General features: G+C 38.0%; 1 protein-coding gene across 1 annotated transcript in view; it reads right to left on the bottom strand.

The window, feature by feature from the left end:
* The window catches only part of EYS (eyes shut homolog), a 579,093-nt gene that overhangs the window by 527,023 nt on the left and 34,923 nt on the right, over window positions 1-17,147 (bottom strand). The gene's annotated exons all lie outside the window — the stretch shown is intronic.

Raw genomic sequence — 17,147 nt, 5'->3', positions numbered from 1 at the left:
GAATTGCACAGCAAAATCAGCCATACGGCATATTGAGATTTTGCCCTGAAGTTTTCATCTTTATATCACAACAGCTTGACATGGGTGACAACCCTGCTGATTCCTAAAGTGGAGTTCACACCTACACAAATAAACTTAACACATGGCCCACAATCATAAGTCTAACTGTCAGATGATCTATAATGCAGTATTTGTTTTTTTTCTGTGTTGGTGAAAGAATGTTTAGACAGATTTGCCCATCCTCTTACATGCCAAGAGTTTGTGCAGGGATACATTTCTGGTAGATAAAGTAAAAGTCATGCAACAGTGCAATAGTTCTCCAGTTCTTCCCAATTATGGTATTCTTCTCCAATGGTAGGTACTGCCAGTTTTTGTATGAGAACACAGCAGAGATTTTGTGAACAACTGGAAAATCAGGATGCAATAAGAAACAGTGAGGATATATGTCCTAAAGGCCACAGGTTTATATTATTTACAAATACCTGTCCAGTATAAATAGGACTGTGCACAGTTCTGTCTAAGAATGTTGATGGATTTAAAATTTTTAATCTCAGTATCTTGTGGCAAAGTTTCATGAGTTAACTATATATTCCAGAAAAATATTACCTTATTTCAAATATTTCGCTCTGCTGATTCAATTACATACTCAGATTTTTCTGTTTTTTCTTTCTACACTGTTTTGTTGGGGCTTTTTTATGAAATCTTGGATTGATGGCTTTCACTGTGTGCTCTGAGAAAAGGAGCCTGAATCTGTCTCCTCTATTAGCTCATATTAAATGTTAGCCTTCTGTTAGGTATCTCTGAAACTTTATTCTCCAGCTTGAAAAATCTCAGCTTTTCCACTGGTGGAAAAACAGCCTGAAGAAGACATTGAGTATCTCAGACTTTTCCATGTCCTTTGTCAATTCAGCAATGTGATCACATTTTTCTCCATCTTCATTACTGGTAGACTTATAAGAATCTTTCTTCTTGTCCTTACTTCTCTTTATAGTTTTAGCCTCACCTGCCCTTTAGCTTTCCTAATTCTGTTCCCACATGACTGGATGTCTGGGTGAAGAGGTAGCTCACCACTGCATCTACCTTCCATGCAATTCTTCTCTTTAAGCAGAGGCAGGAGTTCTCCATTTGTCCATTTTTCCATCAGTCACAACTGCTTTAGTTTCTGCATGCTGGAAAGAACTGCTTTGAGGAAACTGTCTTTTAAAATAAATCAGTGGGCCTAAGACAAATCAGTTTTCCCTTGAGTGCTATCTCTAATGGGTGCTTGCCAAGCAGATCCCTGAGCAAACTGAAGTCAGTTCACTGAAGTCCAAAATCACGATTCTACTACTTGAATTTCTCATTTCTCTCAGGACTATAAACCCCATCATCTCATTGCCATTGTTGCCAAAGCTGGTTTTGACATTTATGTCCCAAGCCACCTCTTGCTTATCATGAATAGAGAATCCAGGTAAGTACCTCCCCTAGTTTCCCCTTGCAATTGTTTCAAAAAACTATACTCAACTGTTGTATGGTCCAAAACCTATGTGTGTTCTGAGATTTTTGTGTTTTTCCATGTTGTCTTTTCAACAAAAGTTAGGGTTGTAATAATACCCTCACGTGAACTAAGGCCTGTGTTCATGAGTCTTTTTTCCAGTTTCCTAAAGATGAGTTCATAAACTTTTTTTGGATCAAGCTGTTTGTAGCAGAAACCCATCGCAGTATTTCTTTACATGGTTCTGTTTTCATCCTGCCCCATCAGCTTGAGTAGTGCATCACTCATTTCATAGCAAAGATCCATGCGTTCAAGATACTGCTTTGCATGAAGTTCAGGCCAGACTCCTCATCTCCCCTGCCTGTATTTCCAGGGAGCTTGCATCCATCCATTCCAGCATACCATTAATTTGAGCTATATCTGTCTACATTATTCTTCTGGTAGGAGGCTGTAGTACTAAGAAAGCACATAGAATCCTTACTCCTTCTGTCTTTCCTATATTTGTACATTGCCTGTAGGCACTTGAGATGGACCCTCAGTTGCACTCCAAAGAACTATAACGGCTTCCCTGATCATGGTTCTCACAGATAAGTTTTTTGAGATCCATTTACCTTCTGTGGAAGACAACTTCCTTCTGCAAGTAATAGAGGAGCTGACAAGGAGAGGTGCCATGCTTGACATCATGCTCACCAACACAGAAGGGCTGGTTGGAAATGTAACACTCCAGGGAAGACTTGGTTGCAGCGATCATGAGGTCGAATTTGAGATCCTCAGGACAGTGAGAAGAGTGTTCAGCAAGCTCACTGCCCTGGACATCAAGAGAGCAGATTTTGGTCTCTTCAGGAACTTGCTTAGTAAGGTTCCATGGGATATAGCCCTAGAGGGCAGGGGGACCCAAGACTCTTGGTTGATATTCAAGGATCACCTGCTACAAGCTCAGGAGTGTTGCATCCCAACTAGAAGGAAGTGCAGCAGGAGGGCCAGGAGACCTCCTTGGATGGATAAGGAGCTCCTGAGGAAAATTCAAATGAAAAAAGAGGCTTATAGAAAGTGGAAGCAAGGACAGGCGGCCTGGGAAGAGTACAGGGATGTTGTCTGGGAAGCTAGGGACCAGGCTAGGAAAGCTAAGGCCCAGTTAGAATTAAACTTGGCTAGGGATGTTAAGGATAACAGGAAAGGATTCTACAGGTACGTAGCAAATAAAAAACAGATTAGGAACAAAGTGGGCCCTCTCCAGAGGCTATCAGAACTAGCTACCCTGGATTTGGAGAAGGCTGAGGTTCTGAATGACTTCTTTGCCTCGGTCTTCACTGGTAAATGCTCTGGCCACACCACCCAAGTCTTGGAAAGCAGATGCAGGGACTGCAAGAATGAAGACCTTGGGCCCACTCCAGGAGAGGATCTGGTTCGAGACCATCTTAATGACCTGAATGTACACAGGTCCATGGGACCTGATGAAATCCATCCATGGATCCTGAAGGAGCTGGCAACTAATGTTGCTAAGTCACTGTCCATCATATTTGAAAAATCATAGCAGTCAGGTGAAGTTCCCAAAGACTGGAAAAAGGGAAATATAACCCCCATTTTCAAGAAGGGAAAAATGGATGACACAGGGAGTCACAGTCCAGACAGTCTACCTCTGTGCCTGGCAAAATCTTGGAGCAGATTCTCCTGGAAGGCATGCTAAGGCACATGAAAAACAACAAGGTGCTTGGTGACAGCCAGCATGGCTTCACTAAGGGAAAATCCTGCCTGACCAATTTCATGGCCTTCTATGATGGGGCTATAGAGCTAATGGACAGGGATAGAGCAGCTGTCATCTACCTGGACTTGTGAAAAGTGTTCAATGCTGTCCCACACAACATCCTTGTCTCTAAATTGGAGAGACATCAATTTGATGGAAGGACCACCCGGTGGATAAAGAACTGGATGGGTGGCTACACAGAAGGAGTTGTGGTCAATGGCTCAATGTCCAGCTGAAGACCAGTAACGAGTGGTGTCCCTCAGGGATCCGTGTTGGGAGCAGTCTTGTTCAACATCTTAATCGCTGACATGGACAGTGGGATTGAGTGTGCCCTCAGCAAGTTTGCCGATGACACCAAGCTGTGTGGTTCGGTTGATAGGCTGGAGGGAAGGAATGCCATCCAGAGGGACCTTGACATGCTTGTGAGGTGGGCTGATGCCAACCTCATGAAGTTTAACCATGAGCAGCACAAGGTCCTACACCTGGGTCGGAGCAATCCCAGGCACAGCTACAGGTTGGGCAGAGAAGAGATTCAGAGCAGCCCTGCAGAGAAGAACTTGGGGGTGTCGGTGAATGAGAAAATGAACATGAGCCGGCTTCAGTGTGCACTCACAGCCCAGAAAGCCAACCATATCCTGGGCTGCATCAAAAGGAGTGTGACCAGCAGGTCAAAGGAGGTGATCCTGCCCCTCTAATCTGTCTCATGAGACCTCTCTTGGAGTATTGTGTGCAGTTCTGGTGTCCTCAACATAAAAAGGACGTGGAACTGCTGGAACAAGTCCAGAGGAGGGTCACGAGGATGATCAGGGGACTGGAGCGCCTCCCATATGGAGATCGGCTGAGAAAGTTGGGACTGTTCATCCTGGAGAAGAGCAGGCTGCGTGGAGATCTCATAGCAGCCTTCCAGTACCTGAAGGGGGCCTATAGGGATGCTGGGGAGGGACTCTTCATTAGGGACTGTAGTGACAGGACAAGGGGTAATGGGTTAAAACTTAAACAGGGGAAGTTTAGACTGGATGTAAGGAGGAAGTTCTTTACTGTAAAGGTGGTGAGGCACTGGAATGGGTTCTCCAGGGAAGTTGTGAATGCTCCATCCCTGACGGTGTTCAAGGCCAGGTTGGACAGAGCCTTGGGTGAGATGGTTTAGTGTGAGGTGTCCCTGCCCATGGCAGGGGGGTTGGAACTTGATGATCTGGAGGTCCTTTCCAACCCTAACTATTCTATAAGATAGAGACTCATACCGATGATTTTCCTTTTCTGTAATATAATACCCCCTCTTCCCTTTAGTTATTCTTTTTTTCCTGCATTCCCTAATTTATGTAGTTCAAAATTCTCTTCACAGTTAGCAATCCTGTTGGCAGATTCTCTCCTCTTTACTTTTAGATTTATTCCACCTTTGCCCATCAGATCTCATTGCTCAAGTAGGACCTCTCTTGCCTGTACCACTAATCAGATATTAACCCTCAGGGTTTCTATTCCTACCTGCATTGCTGTGCAAAACTCACTGGGCCCCACACAGTCTTTGCTCTTGCTGCTAGAGTTCACTAGTCACTTTTGATATTCTCAGGCTCTCTGTTGGCAGTACTGCTGGTTCCTGCATGAGTAAGCAGCAAAAGGTAATAAGCTGGCACCGGAGAAGCTTTGGGAATTTGTTTCCTGGATCCTGAATCCAGACATCTGACATTCAAATACACCTCCTCAGAGATCAGATCTTGTCAATGGGTGGGTGCCATTCTCCCTCAGAGGAGTGAGTTTATGTATTGTCAACCACTGTTTCATTTTAATGGTACTGGTGAGGGTGTATGAGTCAGGCTCAGACAGCTTACATGCCTCTCCAGATGAAACTGACTCTCCTTTACCTGTTGTCATGTCCCAGTACTTATTCCATAAATGAACCTCTGCAAGTGAAAAGAAAGTCTCCTTCAACTTATCGGAAGTAATCATCTTCCAGCATCCATTGTTGCAACCTCTCTGTCCCCTCATGCCTGTGTATATCTTCTACCTATCCTTCCCCTACTCCTCCAATCCTACTCCTGTATCAGGCTTTTGTCCCTTAAAGGTCTCTAAGAAATTCCCCTACATTTTGTATTTTGTCATCAGTGACGCTGTGCAGCCAGTTCTTCCTCCCAAGCTTCTTCCCCTGCAGCATAGCAGCTCAGCCAAGATGCATGTCTGGCTAGTAAGGAGTTCACGCACCTTTCTCCCATGACATCCGCAAGCAGGAACATGGGTTTATACCTCTTGTTCAGATTCTTGCTCAAGGTAGCTGCCCAGAAGGATATCAATTCCAGTGAAGTTTGTACTGATTTGAATTTACACCAAAATAGTTCCATGACAAAAAGGACTTTTACCCCCTCTTTAAGATATTAGGGGAAACATAAATTACTGCTTTTGTTCTAGCTATAGTAAAACAAAATAGCACAAGCAAACACCACTTACATTATCCTGACATTTATAAAACCTGGTCACAAAGTTGATTACCTGGGTTAACAATCCTATTTACCAAATGCAGCCAAACCTTGTGGTACAGTATTAATTGCTAGTAGTAATCTAAACAACTTTTTCAGTGACTTCTTTCAAGCAACCTTCACCACTCTTTAATTAGAAATTCAACCTCTTTTTCCTCCCTCCCTCTCACTGCATGAAAAATCTTTCTCTGCTTCTGGGAGAAATGGCAAACACTTCATTCATATTAAAACTGGAGGGTAGGGAAATACAAAAAGACAAGAAAATAATAAGAGTGTCTCCCACGCACTCAGTCCCTTTCCCTGAATCAATTATTTTTAACTGTCAGTGTTGAGAATTAATAATTTGAAAAAACATTCCCTCACTCAGAGGATCACAATTGTTTATATTATTTCAATGCAATTCTGAAAATAATTCATTATTAAATAACTGGCTATTAGTGCTAATGAATATAAGTAGTAAGAAAACAAGAAAAGAAAGCTTACTGCTTTAAAGTTGGGTGATTTAAAGTGGAATTATTTTGAAAAATGAACATCCACACAAAGATTAAGGTTGGATAGTAACAGGCAATGGGGATTAAATGCCAGTATGAGTTCACTACTGCTTTTGATTTCATATCAGCATTTTTTTACAAGGCTGTAAATGTATGATTAAAGCTATTTGGATAAATCAAGGAGCCAACAGGTTATAGGTGAAAATTTCTTTAATAGATTAATCAGAAAACAGAATTTCTGTTTTCTGCATTTTTCTCTTTCTTGTTAGAGAATATTTGTGCAAAAATATAAATATTAAATATTTAACTATTACCGATTAATTTTAATACTTTCACTAATATAGGAAATTTCTCACTTGATCTGGTAATTTTCTGAACTAGAAAGCCTGTGACTGCTGACAGAAACAGGGAAAGTTTAGAAACTGTCCTCTCTCACTGACATATTTCTTAATTGGCCATTACAGACTAAAAATCTTGTGTTCCCTAAACATAGTTAGCTGACAAAAAAGCAAAATAAAGTATGCCCAATAGATCAAATGTGAAAGAATCAGACAGAAGATCATTAATGAATTAGTAAGTTCAGCATATCTTTCCAACTGTGCTTATTTCCATTAGACAAGTTTAAGATTTTTGCTTGTTTAATTCTTAGCTATATTTTATTGATTACAAGAATATTGTCTTAACTTTACTAAACAATTAAAAGACTCCCTATTAGAATAAACGTGAACAAACCCCACAAGGATATGCACAAATTATTAAACTACAGTCAGCTGAAGGACAATTTCCTTTTCAGTAGCACAATATATTGAATTAAATATTATACTTCTTTCTCTCTATATATAAGCCTATGCTATGTTTCTCTATTAGCTTACAAGATATGAAATAGTGAATTATTTATTTGGAAAATCCTCTGGTTTTTTTTTTTTTTTAGGAGTGAGTAGCATATTGCATATTCAGAAATGCCATTCTGCTAACATTAGTAAGTTCTCCTTTCTACTGTGTTTGCTTATAATACTTCTAGAGTAGAATCTCCAAATGTAAATGAACACTAAAAAGAATAAATATGGTTGTTTTTTTTTTTTTTTTAAAGATTGCTATGTAAAGGCTATTCTTGCAAGCCAAAACCTTGATTTATACAAATGACATAGAAAATAAATTGCCAGGGATAAGTTTGCACTTCTTTATGCAAAACTATTTATGTTTCTTTGTTTGATTTGCTTAGCATAAATCTGCACATGAAATATTTTTATGTGTAGTATAGAATTCTCCTATAATCAGAAATGGCATCTCTTCAATGTTGTTATTCTTTTTGGAAAATAATTTCATAAAAAAGCCATTTGCTCCTAACATTCTAAGGAATTAGATTTTACAACAGCTTTCAAAGTCAGCATTTTGCCATGATAGTACAGACTGAATCAATGACAAAATATATCTGATTGCAAACTGCTGGCATGATAACGACAATATAGTGAAAATAAACTAACTATGGCTAGTACCAGAACAACAAGTGTGTCAATTGGGTGGCAATTTCCCAAATAATACCACGTAGTCTAGTCAATATTCATCAATGAATATTGATGTTCAACATGCATTTATGAGGACAGAAAGCTCTCAAGCCAGACCAAATGCCATCATTGTCAAATCATCCATGTGAGGGTTTGGACAAGAGAGGAAGTACAACCATGCAGCAGCACCTACACGTGGGCACCAGACTGGGTTGAGCTATGAAGTTAGGAAGTTTCACAGTCCCAGTTCTACTAGCTGTTCTGATGGAAACGGTGATGCTGACCTGATCTTTAGACACTGGCTAACTAAAAGATTTTTGTCAACATTTATTTTATTTTTCAGGATCCAGCTTCAATTATACCTCGTAACACAGGTATAACTGGATATCAGTATAGCTTTGCTTAAACTCTTCTCACCACAGTTATAAATTTGACGAAAAAGAGTGCATATTATTAATTGTTAACAGCATTTTGCTCCAATGAAATAAGACACATTAAGGATGTCAATAAGGAAAGAATAAAATGTGTTTAGTTATGGGAGATATTCTAGTATACAAAGGCAATGAAAGACTACATAAAAATCCCCAAAACCCTCACCTCTAAATTCCTCTAAATGTTTAGGCAACTTTCTGCTTTTCACACTGATGTTCTTTTGAAATTAATGATACAGTAATTAAAAAAAAAACTAAAAAATTTACCATTTCATAGAAATCTGTGGTTTATTTTTTATCAACTTTATACAGCTCAATAGCTCCCATGCACAAAGGCTTTTTCATAAACTTACCTTAAAATCCCAGGAACACTAATAAATAATAAGTTAGATGCTTAAAATCTGAAATTCCTGCAACTCTAAAGATTAAATGTCTTAATGCTAAATAAGAAATAGTCTCTATTAAAAGTTCAAAATTTTAATTTCCTATAATTTTCTATAACTTAGAAGTACCACTAAGCTTGCTATTAATTTATAAACTGCCTGCTTAGCTTGATCTATTTTATGGCAGAAGAAAACAAAACACCTCCACAGCTAAGATGCTTAAAAGCTAGTAAATGTAAATAAAAAACCCAGAAGCACCCTGGAAGTGAAGAGCAAGAAAAAAAACAACAAACCAGCAGAAGCATGCACATATTGATATTACTTGAAATTAAGCCAAGTATTACTTTAACAGTTCAAAAACATAGCAAGTCCTTTCAGTTCAAATTTATAGCAAATCCATCTTTTCTTTGGGATTGCTTGGAATCCCAAAAAATTCCTTTTCCTTGCATTCCTCGGAATGCAAATTCTACTTTCCAAGTATTTTTTTTTTGTGATTCTACATATAATCTATGAAAAGACATTTTCTGTGAAAGCCACATTAACTGAAAATCAGTAAGCTTGTTTTTTTAAAGGAAAGATGTTTGAAAAGCAATACTTAGTACTTTTCAAGTAAAAAAACATTTCCTTAATTGCCTATGATATGCAGACCATGCAACATGCTGGAACAAAGCATGAGATAGACTGACATCACAAACTTCAAAATTAAAACCACACAGAGGCACGTATGTTATTGCTTCATACCTGTATAAATTTCTGTGAAAATAGACAAAAGGAGGAGTTGAATACATTATTTAAGTGCATTTTTTTGTTTTAAAATATACCAATTTACAGCTACTAAACAATGAAGATACGCCCGTATTCATGAAGATATGTCTGTATTCACACCTGTGGATTTTACATTTCAGCATAAAAGGATGATTCACTCTTTCTCAGAAAATAAAAGAATGTTACTAAGGAAAACAATTACCAAAGGGTTGTTTCCTACTGGGATGCCATGCAATGGGAATGCTTTTCATTCTTTTATCTTATTTTATTACATTAGGATTCAACTGAAATGATAAATATATGCATAAAACTTGAAGAAAGATGGTATCAAACTCATTTTTTTTACAGCCTAAGACCTGTGGATGTTATTTTCAGATATAAGAATGGACAGCTTCAGTTCAGGTGGACAAACCCTTCAGTGTTTTGAGATCCTGATCTCATTTTCTTAAAATGTGAGAGATTGGCCAGACATTATTTATAGTAGCTGCTATTAGGTTTTTTTTTTACTATTTTTATTTATGTATTCAACAGATGATCCTACACCATAAGTAAGACACCATCTAGAAAAATAAAGCTGCAAAACTTTGTTTTACCAGATAAAGAAAAAAAACCAACCATATTTGGTAAACTTTTTTTGAGCAATAGCAATGTCTTCATAATTTGTAGGGTAGCCAGGGAAAATGCAACAATATTTTAAGTCTTAAAAAAATTGTGGTTTGCTCATATTTTCTGGAAAATTAAGAATCCGATCCATACAGATTCTCTTTTGCAGTGAATATACCTTGTTTCATCTACATAACTTATATCTCCTTCCAGCTAAGGTTCTTGTGCACCATTCTCACAGTTTGACCAATGAAATTCAAATCCCTTATCTGGTGTAGATGACTGGATTTACACATGCGGTATTCCCAGAGTAGTCATGGCTGTAAAGGCTTAGAAATTTTTTCTTGTGGATCAAGATGTGTCCCAAGCTGTAAACTTATAGCAAAGCTGCAACTACAACATATGCCTCACTGGATTTTTATGTGCAGAGTTCAGCAAATAGGGCTTTAAAAGATGCTTTTGTGTTCTTGGTGCTCTTCTGGAAGGCTACGGATCTCCTACAGGTTTTGTTGTATCTGCCAGACCCATACAGATACCTTGTGCACCCAAGACTGTCTAAATTGACACTAGAAATGACTAAGCAAAACTCTTACTCAATCAGTTGTTTCATTTTGGAAGCAGGAACACCTGAATTTATGTATCTAGATGGTAACTTTTCAAAACAATAGAAAAATCAGTAGAAATATCAGAAAAAAAATCCAAAGAAGTTCTGCAGTGACTTCAAACACAAGCCAAGAGCAAGTCCCAGTTCATACTAATTCCCACTTAGGCATTGTATAGCTTTTTTAGAAAAACTTTTATTGCTTAGAGGCAATGCATGTTTTCTACGTAATATACCACAAGTGTGGCCACTCTGCTTCTCTACCCACAAAAAGCTTATAGGTGATGCAAAGTGTGCTTCATAGTTCCAGGCATCAGTTTCCTTTTTTCCCTAAATAAAATTTTGTTTGGCTGTTCAGTGTCAAGAGAATGGCAAAAACCAGGTATAAACTGATGTTGAACAGGAGATACTCTTTTATGGTCTAATACAGAGATATGCTAGAAAGAGCCACAGGTCTTGCATAACTGCCTTTTTTTTTTGCTGGGTCTTGGCACAGGGAAGACTGAAATTTGGCCTCTGAGCACTGAAAAAGTAATTGCTCTATTATCTCCACTCCAGTTTTTTTGGCTTCATGAGCACTTACATTTCTTACTTATTATCTGTTTTGTAATTAGCTGTTCCCATAATAGAGTGTCCTGTGATGCAAACTCCATTATTACTCTTGCTTTTCAAAAGACTTAAGCATTTTTTTCTGCTGAGTTGCCTTTCTCCCTAGTTTACTTTCTTTTCCAACATGTTTAATGGCCAATTACTGTTTTTGCTTTAATCTTAATTGGAACACATTTGGAGACATGTGTCATTAAGGTTGCAACAAATAAGTAGACATTTCCTCAGAACTGAATTTCAATTTTCCTCTACAGTTACATATATTTGATTAAAAAGGTCGTACCTATTAGCAGCATCTAGACCAAGCACATACAGTGCATTTTTTAAAATGAGTCATGCAAAGGATAAACTTCTTTGCACATTTCTCCATTTATTAAAACCAAGTTATTAAACAGGGGTTTGGGTTTTTTTTTTTAGTTTGCCTTTTTTTTAAGGAAAAAAAGCCCCAGACATGTCAACTTTTACAGGGCTATCACATATCAAATATACAATCTCTACCTCAATTCTTACTTCCTGAGCTTTCTTTGGGAATAGCAGAATACTGGTTCAGTCCATGCATCACTGAAATGTTGGTAGTAAAAAATTAGTTTGGTTCACCTTTTCCTTAAATACCACTGTAGAAAATGGGGAAAATTTGCAGTCTGGTGTGGGAACACAAGATCTGTTCTTAGCTTTTAATCCCAAACACAAATAAAGCAGCTTTATAAATCTTACTTTATTTTCCATAAAAAAAACAGCTGGTCCAAAAACTGTACTGGGATCATTCTCCTTTTGCATGCTAAGAAATACTGAAAAGCAGCATCCCTAATACAGCAACAATGCCCCTTGGCTACACTCTTAACAAGTACTATGTCTAATGGTTATAACTAACTTTATTGATGTGGCCATGTAATACATAAAAATGTTGGCACTCCGAAGTGGTGAACAGTGAACTTGCATTTATTACTACAGACCTGGCTGTTAAAAGAATATTTGAATATTCTGCAAGGTTCTTACAAAACACCAAACCCATCAATACATCTAAATATGGATGGAAAGGCTAATGACTGGGGTGAAGCACCTAGAGGTACCTTGAAACTAGACGTGCAATATTAGAACAACTCAGAAGTATAAGAAATACTCATTCGTTATGTAGTGGGCCAGTTTTACCAAGAAACAGTAAATCAGTGTTTATCAGTGCAGCATGTGAGCATGTGAGCATGTTTTCTACCAAGATACCTTTGAACAACTGAATGAAATGCAGGCGTTGCTCCCCTTCCCTTCACACAAAAAGCAGATTCCAGCTTTAAGTTATATGAACACTTAAAACTAAGAAGATGTAAAACTAAGAAAAACAAACAAACAAACAAACAAAAAAAAAAACTGTAGCAATCCAAAACCAGCTTTGATTTTGCTGGCACAGCTAGAGAATATAATGGATATTTTTCAGCCTTGTAACAAAATAACTAGCTTAAGATAAAAAATGTACTTTGTTAAATTCTCATGGAGAACAGCAAGTGACTGAAAAAAATATGGGTTGATTTGAGGTTTGGAATTTTTTCTTTTTACTCAGCAGAAAAGAATGTGGAGTTTTTCACTGAAAATTAAAGGGTGCATTGAATTCAAAATATGATCATTACAAACTTCTTTCTGTTGTTCTCTGTAAATACATTTTTTTTCAGGTCTGCATTTAACATGCTTCTACATGGAACAGCATGGACATAAATATAGGTAAAGTGTGGATATATATTTTTATATATAGATAAAATATGACAGTGGGGACTATAAAATTTACTAATTCTTGAATTGTGTGTGAATAAGACAGTATTTTCTGATAGAGACATAGGAGCTTTCATTCTACCTTGCAGGAAGCTGTTAGGACCCTAAATGAGATACAGTCTCACAGTATATTTCTCACACACTGCTCTCCTCTGAAGCACTTAGTATCACAGTATCACAGTATCACAGTATGTTAGAGATTGGAAGGGACCTCAAAAGATCATCTAGTCCAATCCCCCTGCCGGAGCAGGAACACCTAGATAAGGTTACACAGGAACGTGTCCAGGCGGGTTTTGAATGTCTCCAAAGAAGGAGATTCCACAACCTCCCTGGGCAGCCTGTTCCAGTGTTCCGTCACCCTCACTGAGAAGAAGTTTCTTCTCAGGTTTAAGTGGAACCTCTTGTGCTCCAATTTGTACCCATTACCCCTTGTCCTTTCATTGTTTGCCACTGAGAAGAGCCTGGCTCCATCCTCGTGACACTCCCCCTTTATATATTTATATACACTAATAAGGTCACCCCTTAATCTCCTCTTCTCCAAACTATAGAGACCCAGCTCCCTCAGTCTTTCCTCATAAGGGAGATGCTCCACTCCCTTAATCATCTTAGTTGCCCTGCGCTGGACTCTCTCCAGCAGGTCCCTGTCCTTCTTAAACTGAGGGGCCCAGAACTGGACACAATATTCCAGATGAGGTCTCACCAGGGCAGAGTAGAGGGGAAGGAGGACCTCTCTCGACCTACTAACCACCCCCCTTCTAATACAACCCAGGATGCCATTGGCCTTCTTGGCCACAAGGGCACAGTGTCGGCTCATGGTCACCCTGTCGTCCACCAGGACCCCCAGGTCCCTCTCCCCTACACTGCTCTCTAACAGGTCGTTCCCCAGCCTATACTGGAACCTGGGGTTGTTCCTGCCCAGATGCAGGACTCTACACTTTCCCTTGTTATATTTCATCAAGTTATTCCCCGCCCAGCTCTCCAGCCTGTCCAGGTCCCTCTGGATGGCAGCACAGCCTTCTGGCGTGTCGGCCACCCCTCCCAGCTTAGTGTCATCAGCAAACTTGCTGATAGTACACTCAATTCCCTCATCTAAATCGTTGATGAATATATTAAATAATACTGGTCCCAGTACCGACCCTTGAGGCACTCCACTAGATACAGGCCTCCAACTAGACTCCGCCCCATAGACTACAACTCTCTGGCTTCTCTCCTTCAGCCAGTTCACAGTCCACCTCACTACCCGATCATCCAGACCACACTTCCTCAATTTAGCCGCAAGGATGCTGTGGGAGACAGCATCCTAGTTATTCTGTAATAACTAGGATACTATTATAGAAAGGCTACAATTGTAGAATCAATATCCTAATAGAAAAGTTGTTATAATAACTCCCCAGCTAGGATACTATAATGGAATCAAGCTCATAAGAGGGCTGAGAGGCCTTCTTAACTCTATAATAGATAAATTGCTGCCAAAGACTTAACAGTGATAATGCACTGGCCAGAACTGCAGCTGAATGTACTTCTGAGCTGTTTGTCTTCTGTTGCTAATATTAAAATCTTTGATTTGTCCTGCACCCAAATCAAGTTTATCTTCATTCCTGCTCCCAGTTCCAACAGTTACTTTGCCAGTAGGGAACGCAACAGAAAATCAGATGGTCCCCTTCTCTGTTTCTAAAGAAGTTAATTTCAGAATGTCCCGAGATATGAAATGTTCAATATACAGGACTATCAGTGTTGTACCTCAGATAACGATAGAAAATGAGGAGAAGAGGGAGATATTTCTAAAATAGCATATTTGCAGGGACTAATATATTAGAACAAAGCAGAAGCAACTATACTAGATATGTACTTAGATTAAATCTTGTATGAGAAGAACATTATACTACAGTATGTGTGAATGGCAGCATGTTAAATAGCATTTCATCATTTAAGTGTGAGGTGTCACAGTTGTAATAGTAATTTCTACTATGCAGGTCAGTGACACAACACCAGTGAAAGCAGACAGAAACAGAGAATATGACTGTCACATTAGGGTAAATAGAATATATTCACAAGCACATATAGTATTTGTGGCACAGATAACTATTATAAATGGCAAAAACATATTGTATAAGTCTGCATGCTATTATTATTTCTCCATTTGGCTTTAGTTGCAACATATGCTCAGTAGCTGCTAGGATTTCTGTGTGGGTTTACACAGGAAACTCTTCAGTAATAACATAATCTGGTATATTTTTTTTTCCTTTAATCAAATCTTGAGCTTCCCTCAAACCAAGATCAAGAGAGTTATGACATAGAAGTACATGGAATTTGAAATTCATTATTTTGTACTTTATCAGGACTACAGGTAAAGGTCTGTGATTTTGGAAAATAGAAATTCAGTTCTTTCCTCCACAGGACAAGGAACTTGGCTGAAGATGTAAAGACTTCAGTTATCATTTTTAGTAATAAGACTGTCATTAGAAGTTGCCAAGGATGCTATTTTGTACCTGGAAGTCTTATGAGTTTTTTCAGTTATCTTTCGAATTATGCATAGATGGACTGCTTGTACCCTCAAGCTGTTCAGCTTAAAGCTTGGGAAAAGTCAAGGCTGCAATTTTAGTGTCAATAATCCCAATGAAGTACTAGAATATATAGAAAAACAAGTGATCTACACTAGCTGTGGGTAAATCTTCTGTCAGGGGAGCACTGGTAGAGAGGAATGCAATTAGCTCTGTCACTGTTAGGGTTAAAGCAATGGCATCTCTGATCTCAACATACTTCTTGAGTGCTCTCCCTGGATTGACTTTACCACGGAAATCAGATTTTCTAAAAGTGGTTTGTGCTCACAGAAAAACTGAAAGTTCATTCACAAATCAGGCTTGTAGAGTTACTTTGCACAGCCTGAACTGTTGGACATTTCAAAAAAAATCCAGATATATCTTGCATAGTCTCCTTGTCAAAATAAACAAATTAGAATAGTCAAGAATATTGGGAAAAAATAAAGATAAATGCATGCTAACCCATTTTTATTGATAGAATCCATTCCTAGCTTAATCTGACAGACTACCATTTTGCATGAATTCACCTGAATGTCCAAATCATGCCCTGACTTCCTTAATTCTACATTCTATATAGCAGAGGTCTGCTATACACATCCTGATCAACTGGTATATTATGTTACTAATAGTAGTGCATACCTTTCCAGTCAGATTCTGTGACAGGAGAATCAAAAAATTAAAATGCATTATGGAAGTAAAACTTTAGATTGCTTTCCAAGTAAATGACAGCATTCATAATAATAATTTATGCCTTTCCACTGAGAAAAGCATACTCAAGTAAATATGTGAAAATATTCAAAAAATAAACCAGATATTCTTGTATAAATCCTACCATTAATATCATGTATTTACTTCATTAGTAAAGCAATTCTATAATCTCTAACTGGCATACAAAAGGTATTTGTTATAGTAATATGATTATTTCCACACGATTACAAAACACAGTTTAACTAGCCATTATGTTGGCTTACTGAGAATCTACTGAAGACTACATTTACAGGAGTTTAATACTAAACAAACAGATGGCTTGAGACTGAGGCAAAGTTATCATATGAAACTAATTATACTTTTATTTATAACACCATGAATCTAGGTAACATTAGAACAAGAATTTGATTTTGAAAGGTGCTGAAAAAAACCTGTAAAGAAGTAAACACTCTCAAAGAATCTTGTGTTTCAACAAGAATCCTATAGATTCTAGACATTCTGTACCAAGAATAGTATGTTTTTAGAGAAGCTCAGTTACCACTTACAAATCTTTGCAGCAGAGTTTAACTTCTCCATCAGGTGTTAGACACTGCTAACTTCCTGAAGGGTAAATACAGAAATACTGGCTTTCTGAAATTTTAATCATTTACTTAAATATCTAAATGAATACTAAAGTCCTCTGAAAATCTTTCACCTTGTGAAACAGTTACTTAAGAGACCAGTATTTCTAACCATGCACTGAAAATTATTTTACATCTTTCTGAGCAGAGGCAAGTCTGATACTGCAGTACTCATTTACTTGTTATTATACTACATTTTATCCAGCTGAACATAAATTAAAACTAATAAAAACAACAAACTAAATTTTGACCATTGACTACAATAATAAGAGCAAATATTAGATCTCAGTCTTTTCTCACGAATGATGAATTTAATGCAACAATTTTCCCTAAAGGGAAAAAACCCTGCTGTCTCAACATACCAAGAAAATTGCCTTTTAATGATTATTCCAGAATCCTAAGTATGTATCATTACATTGAACTGCAGGAGGAAAAAATGTGCTTATATTT

This window comes from Neopsephotus bourkii, unplaced genomic scaffold (assembly GCF_033783945.1).
Source record: "Neopsephotus bourkii isolate Nb327-2 ecotype Australia unplaced genomic scaffold, CSIRO-AGI_Nbou_v1 NB_330, whole genome shotgun sequence".
NCBI lineage: Eukaryota > Metazoa > Chordata > Aves > Psittaciformes > Psittacidae > Neopsephotus > Neopsephotus bourkii.
This window is presented reverse-complemented; position numbering and strand designations above follow the sequence as displayed.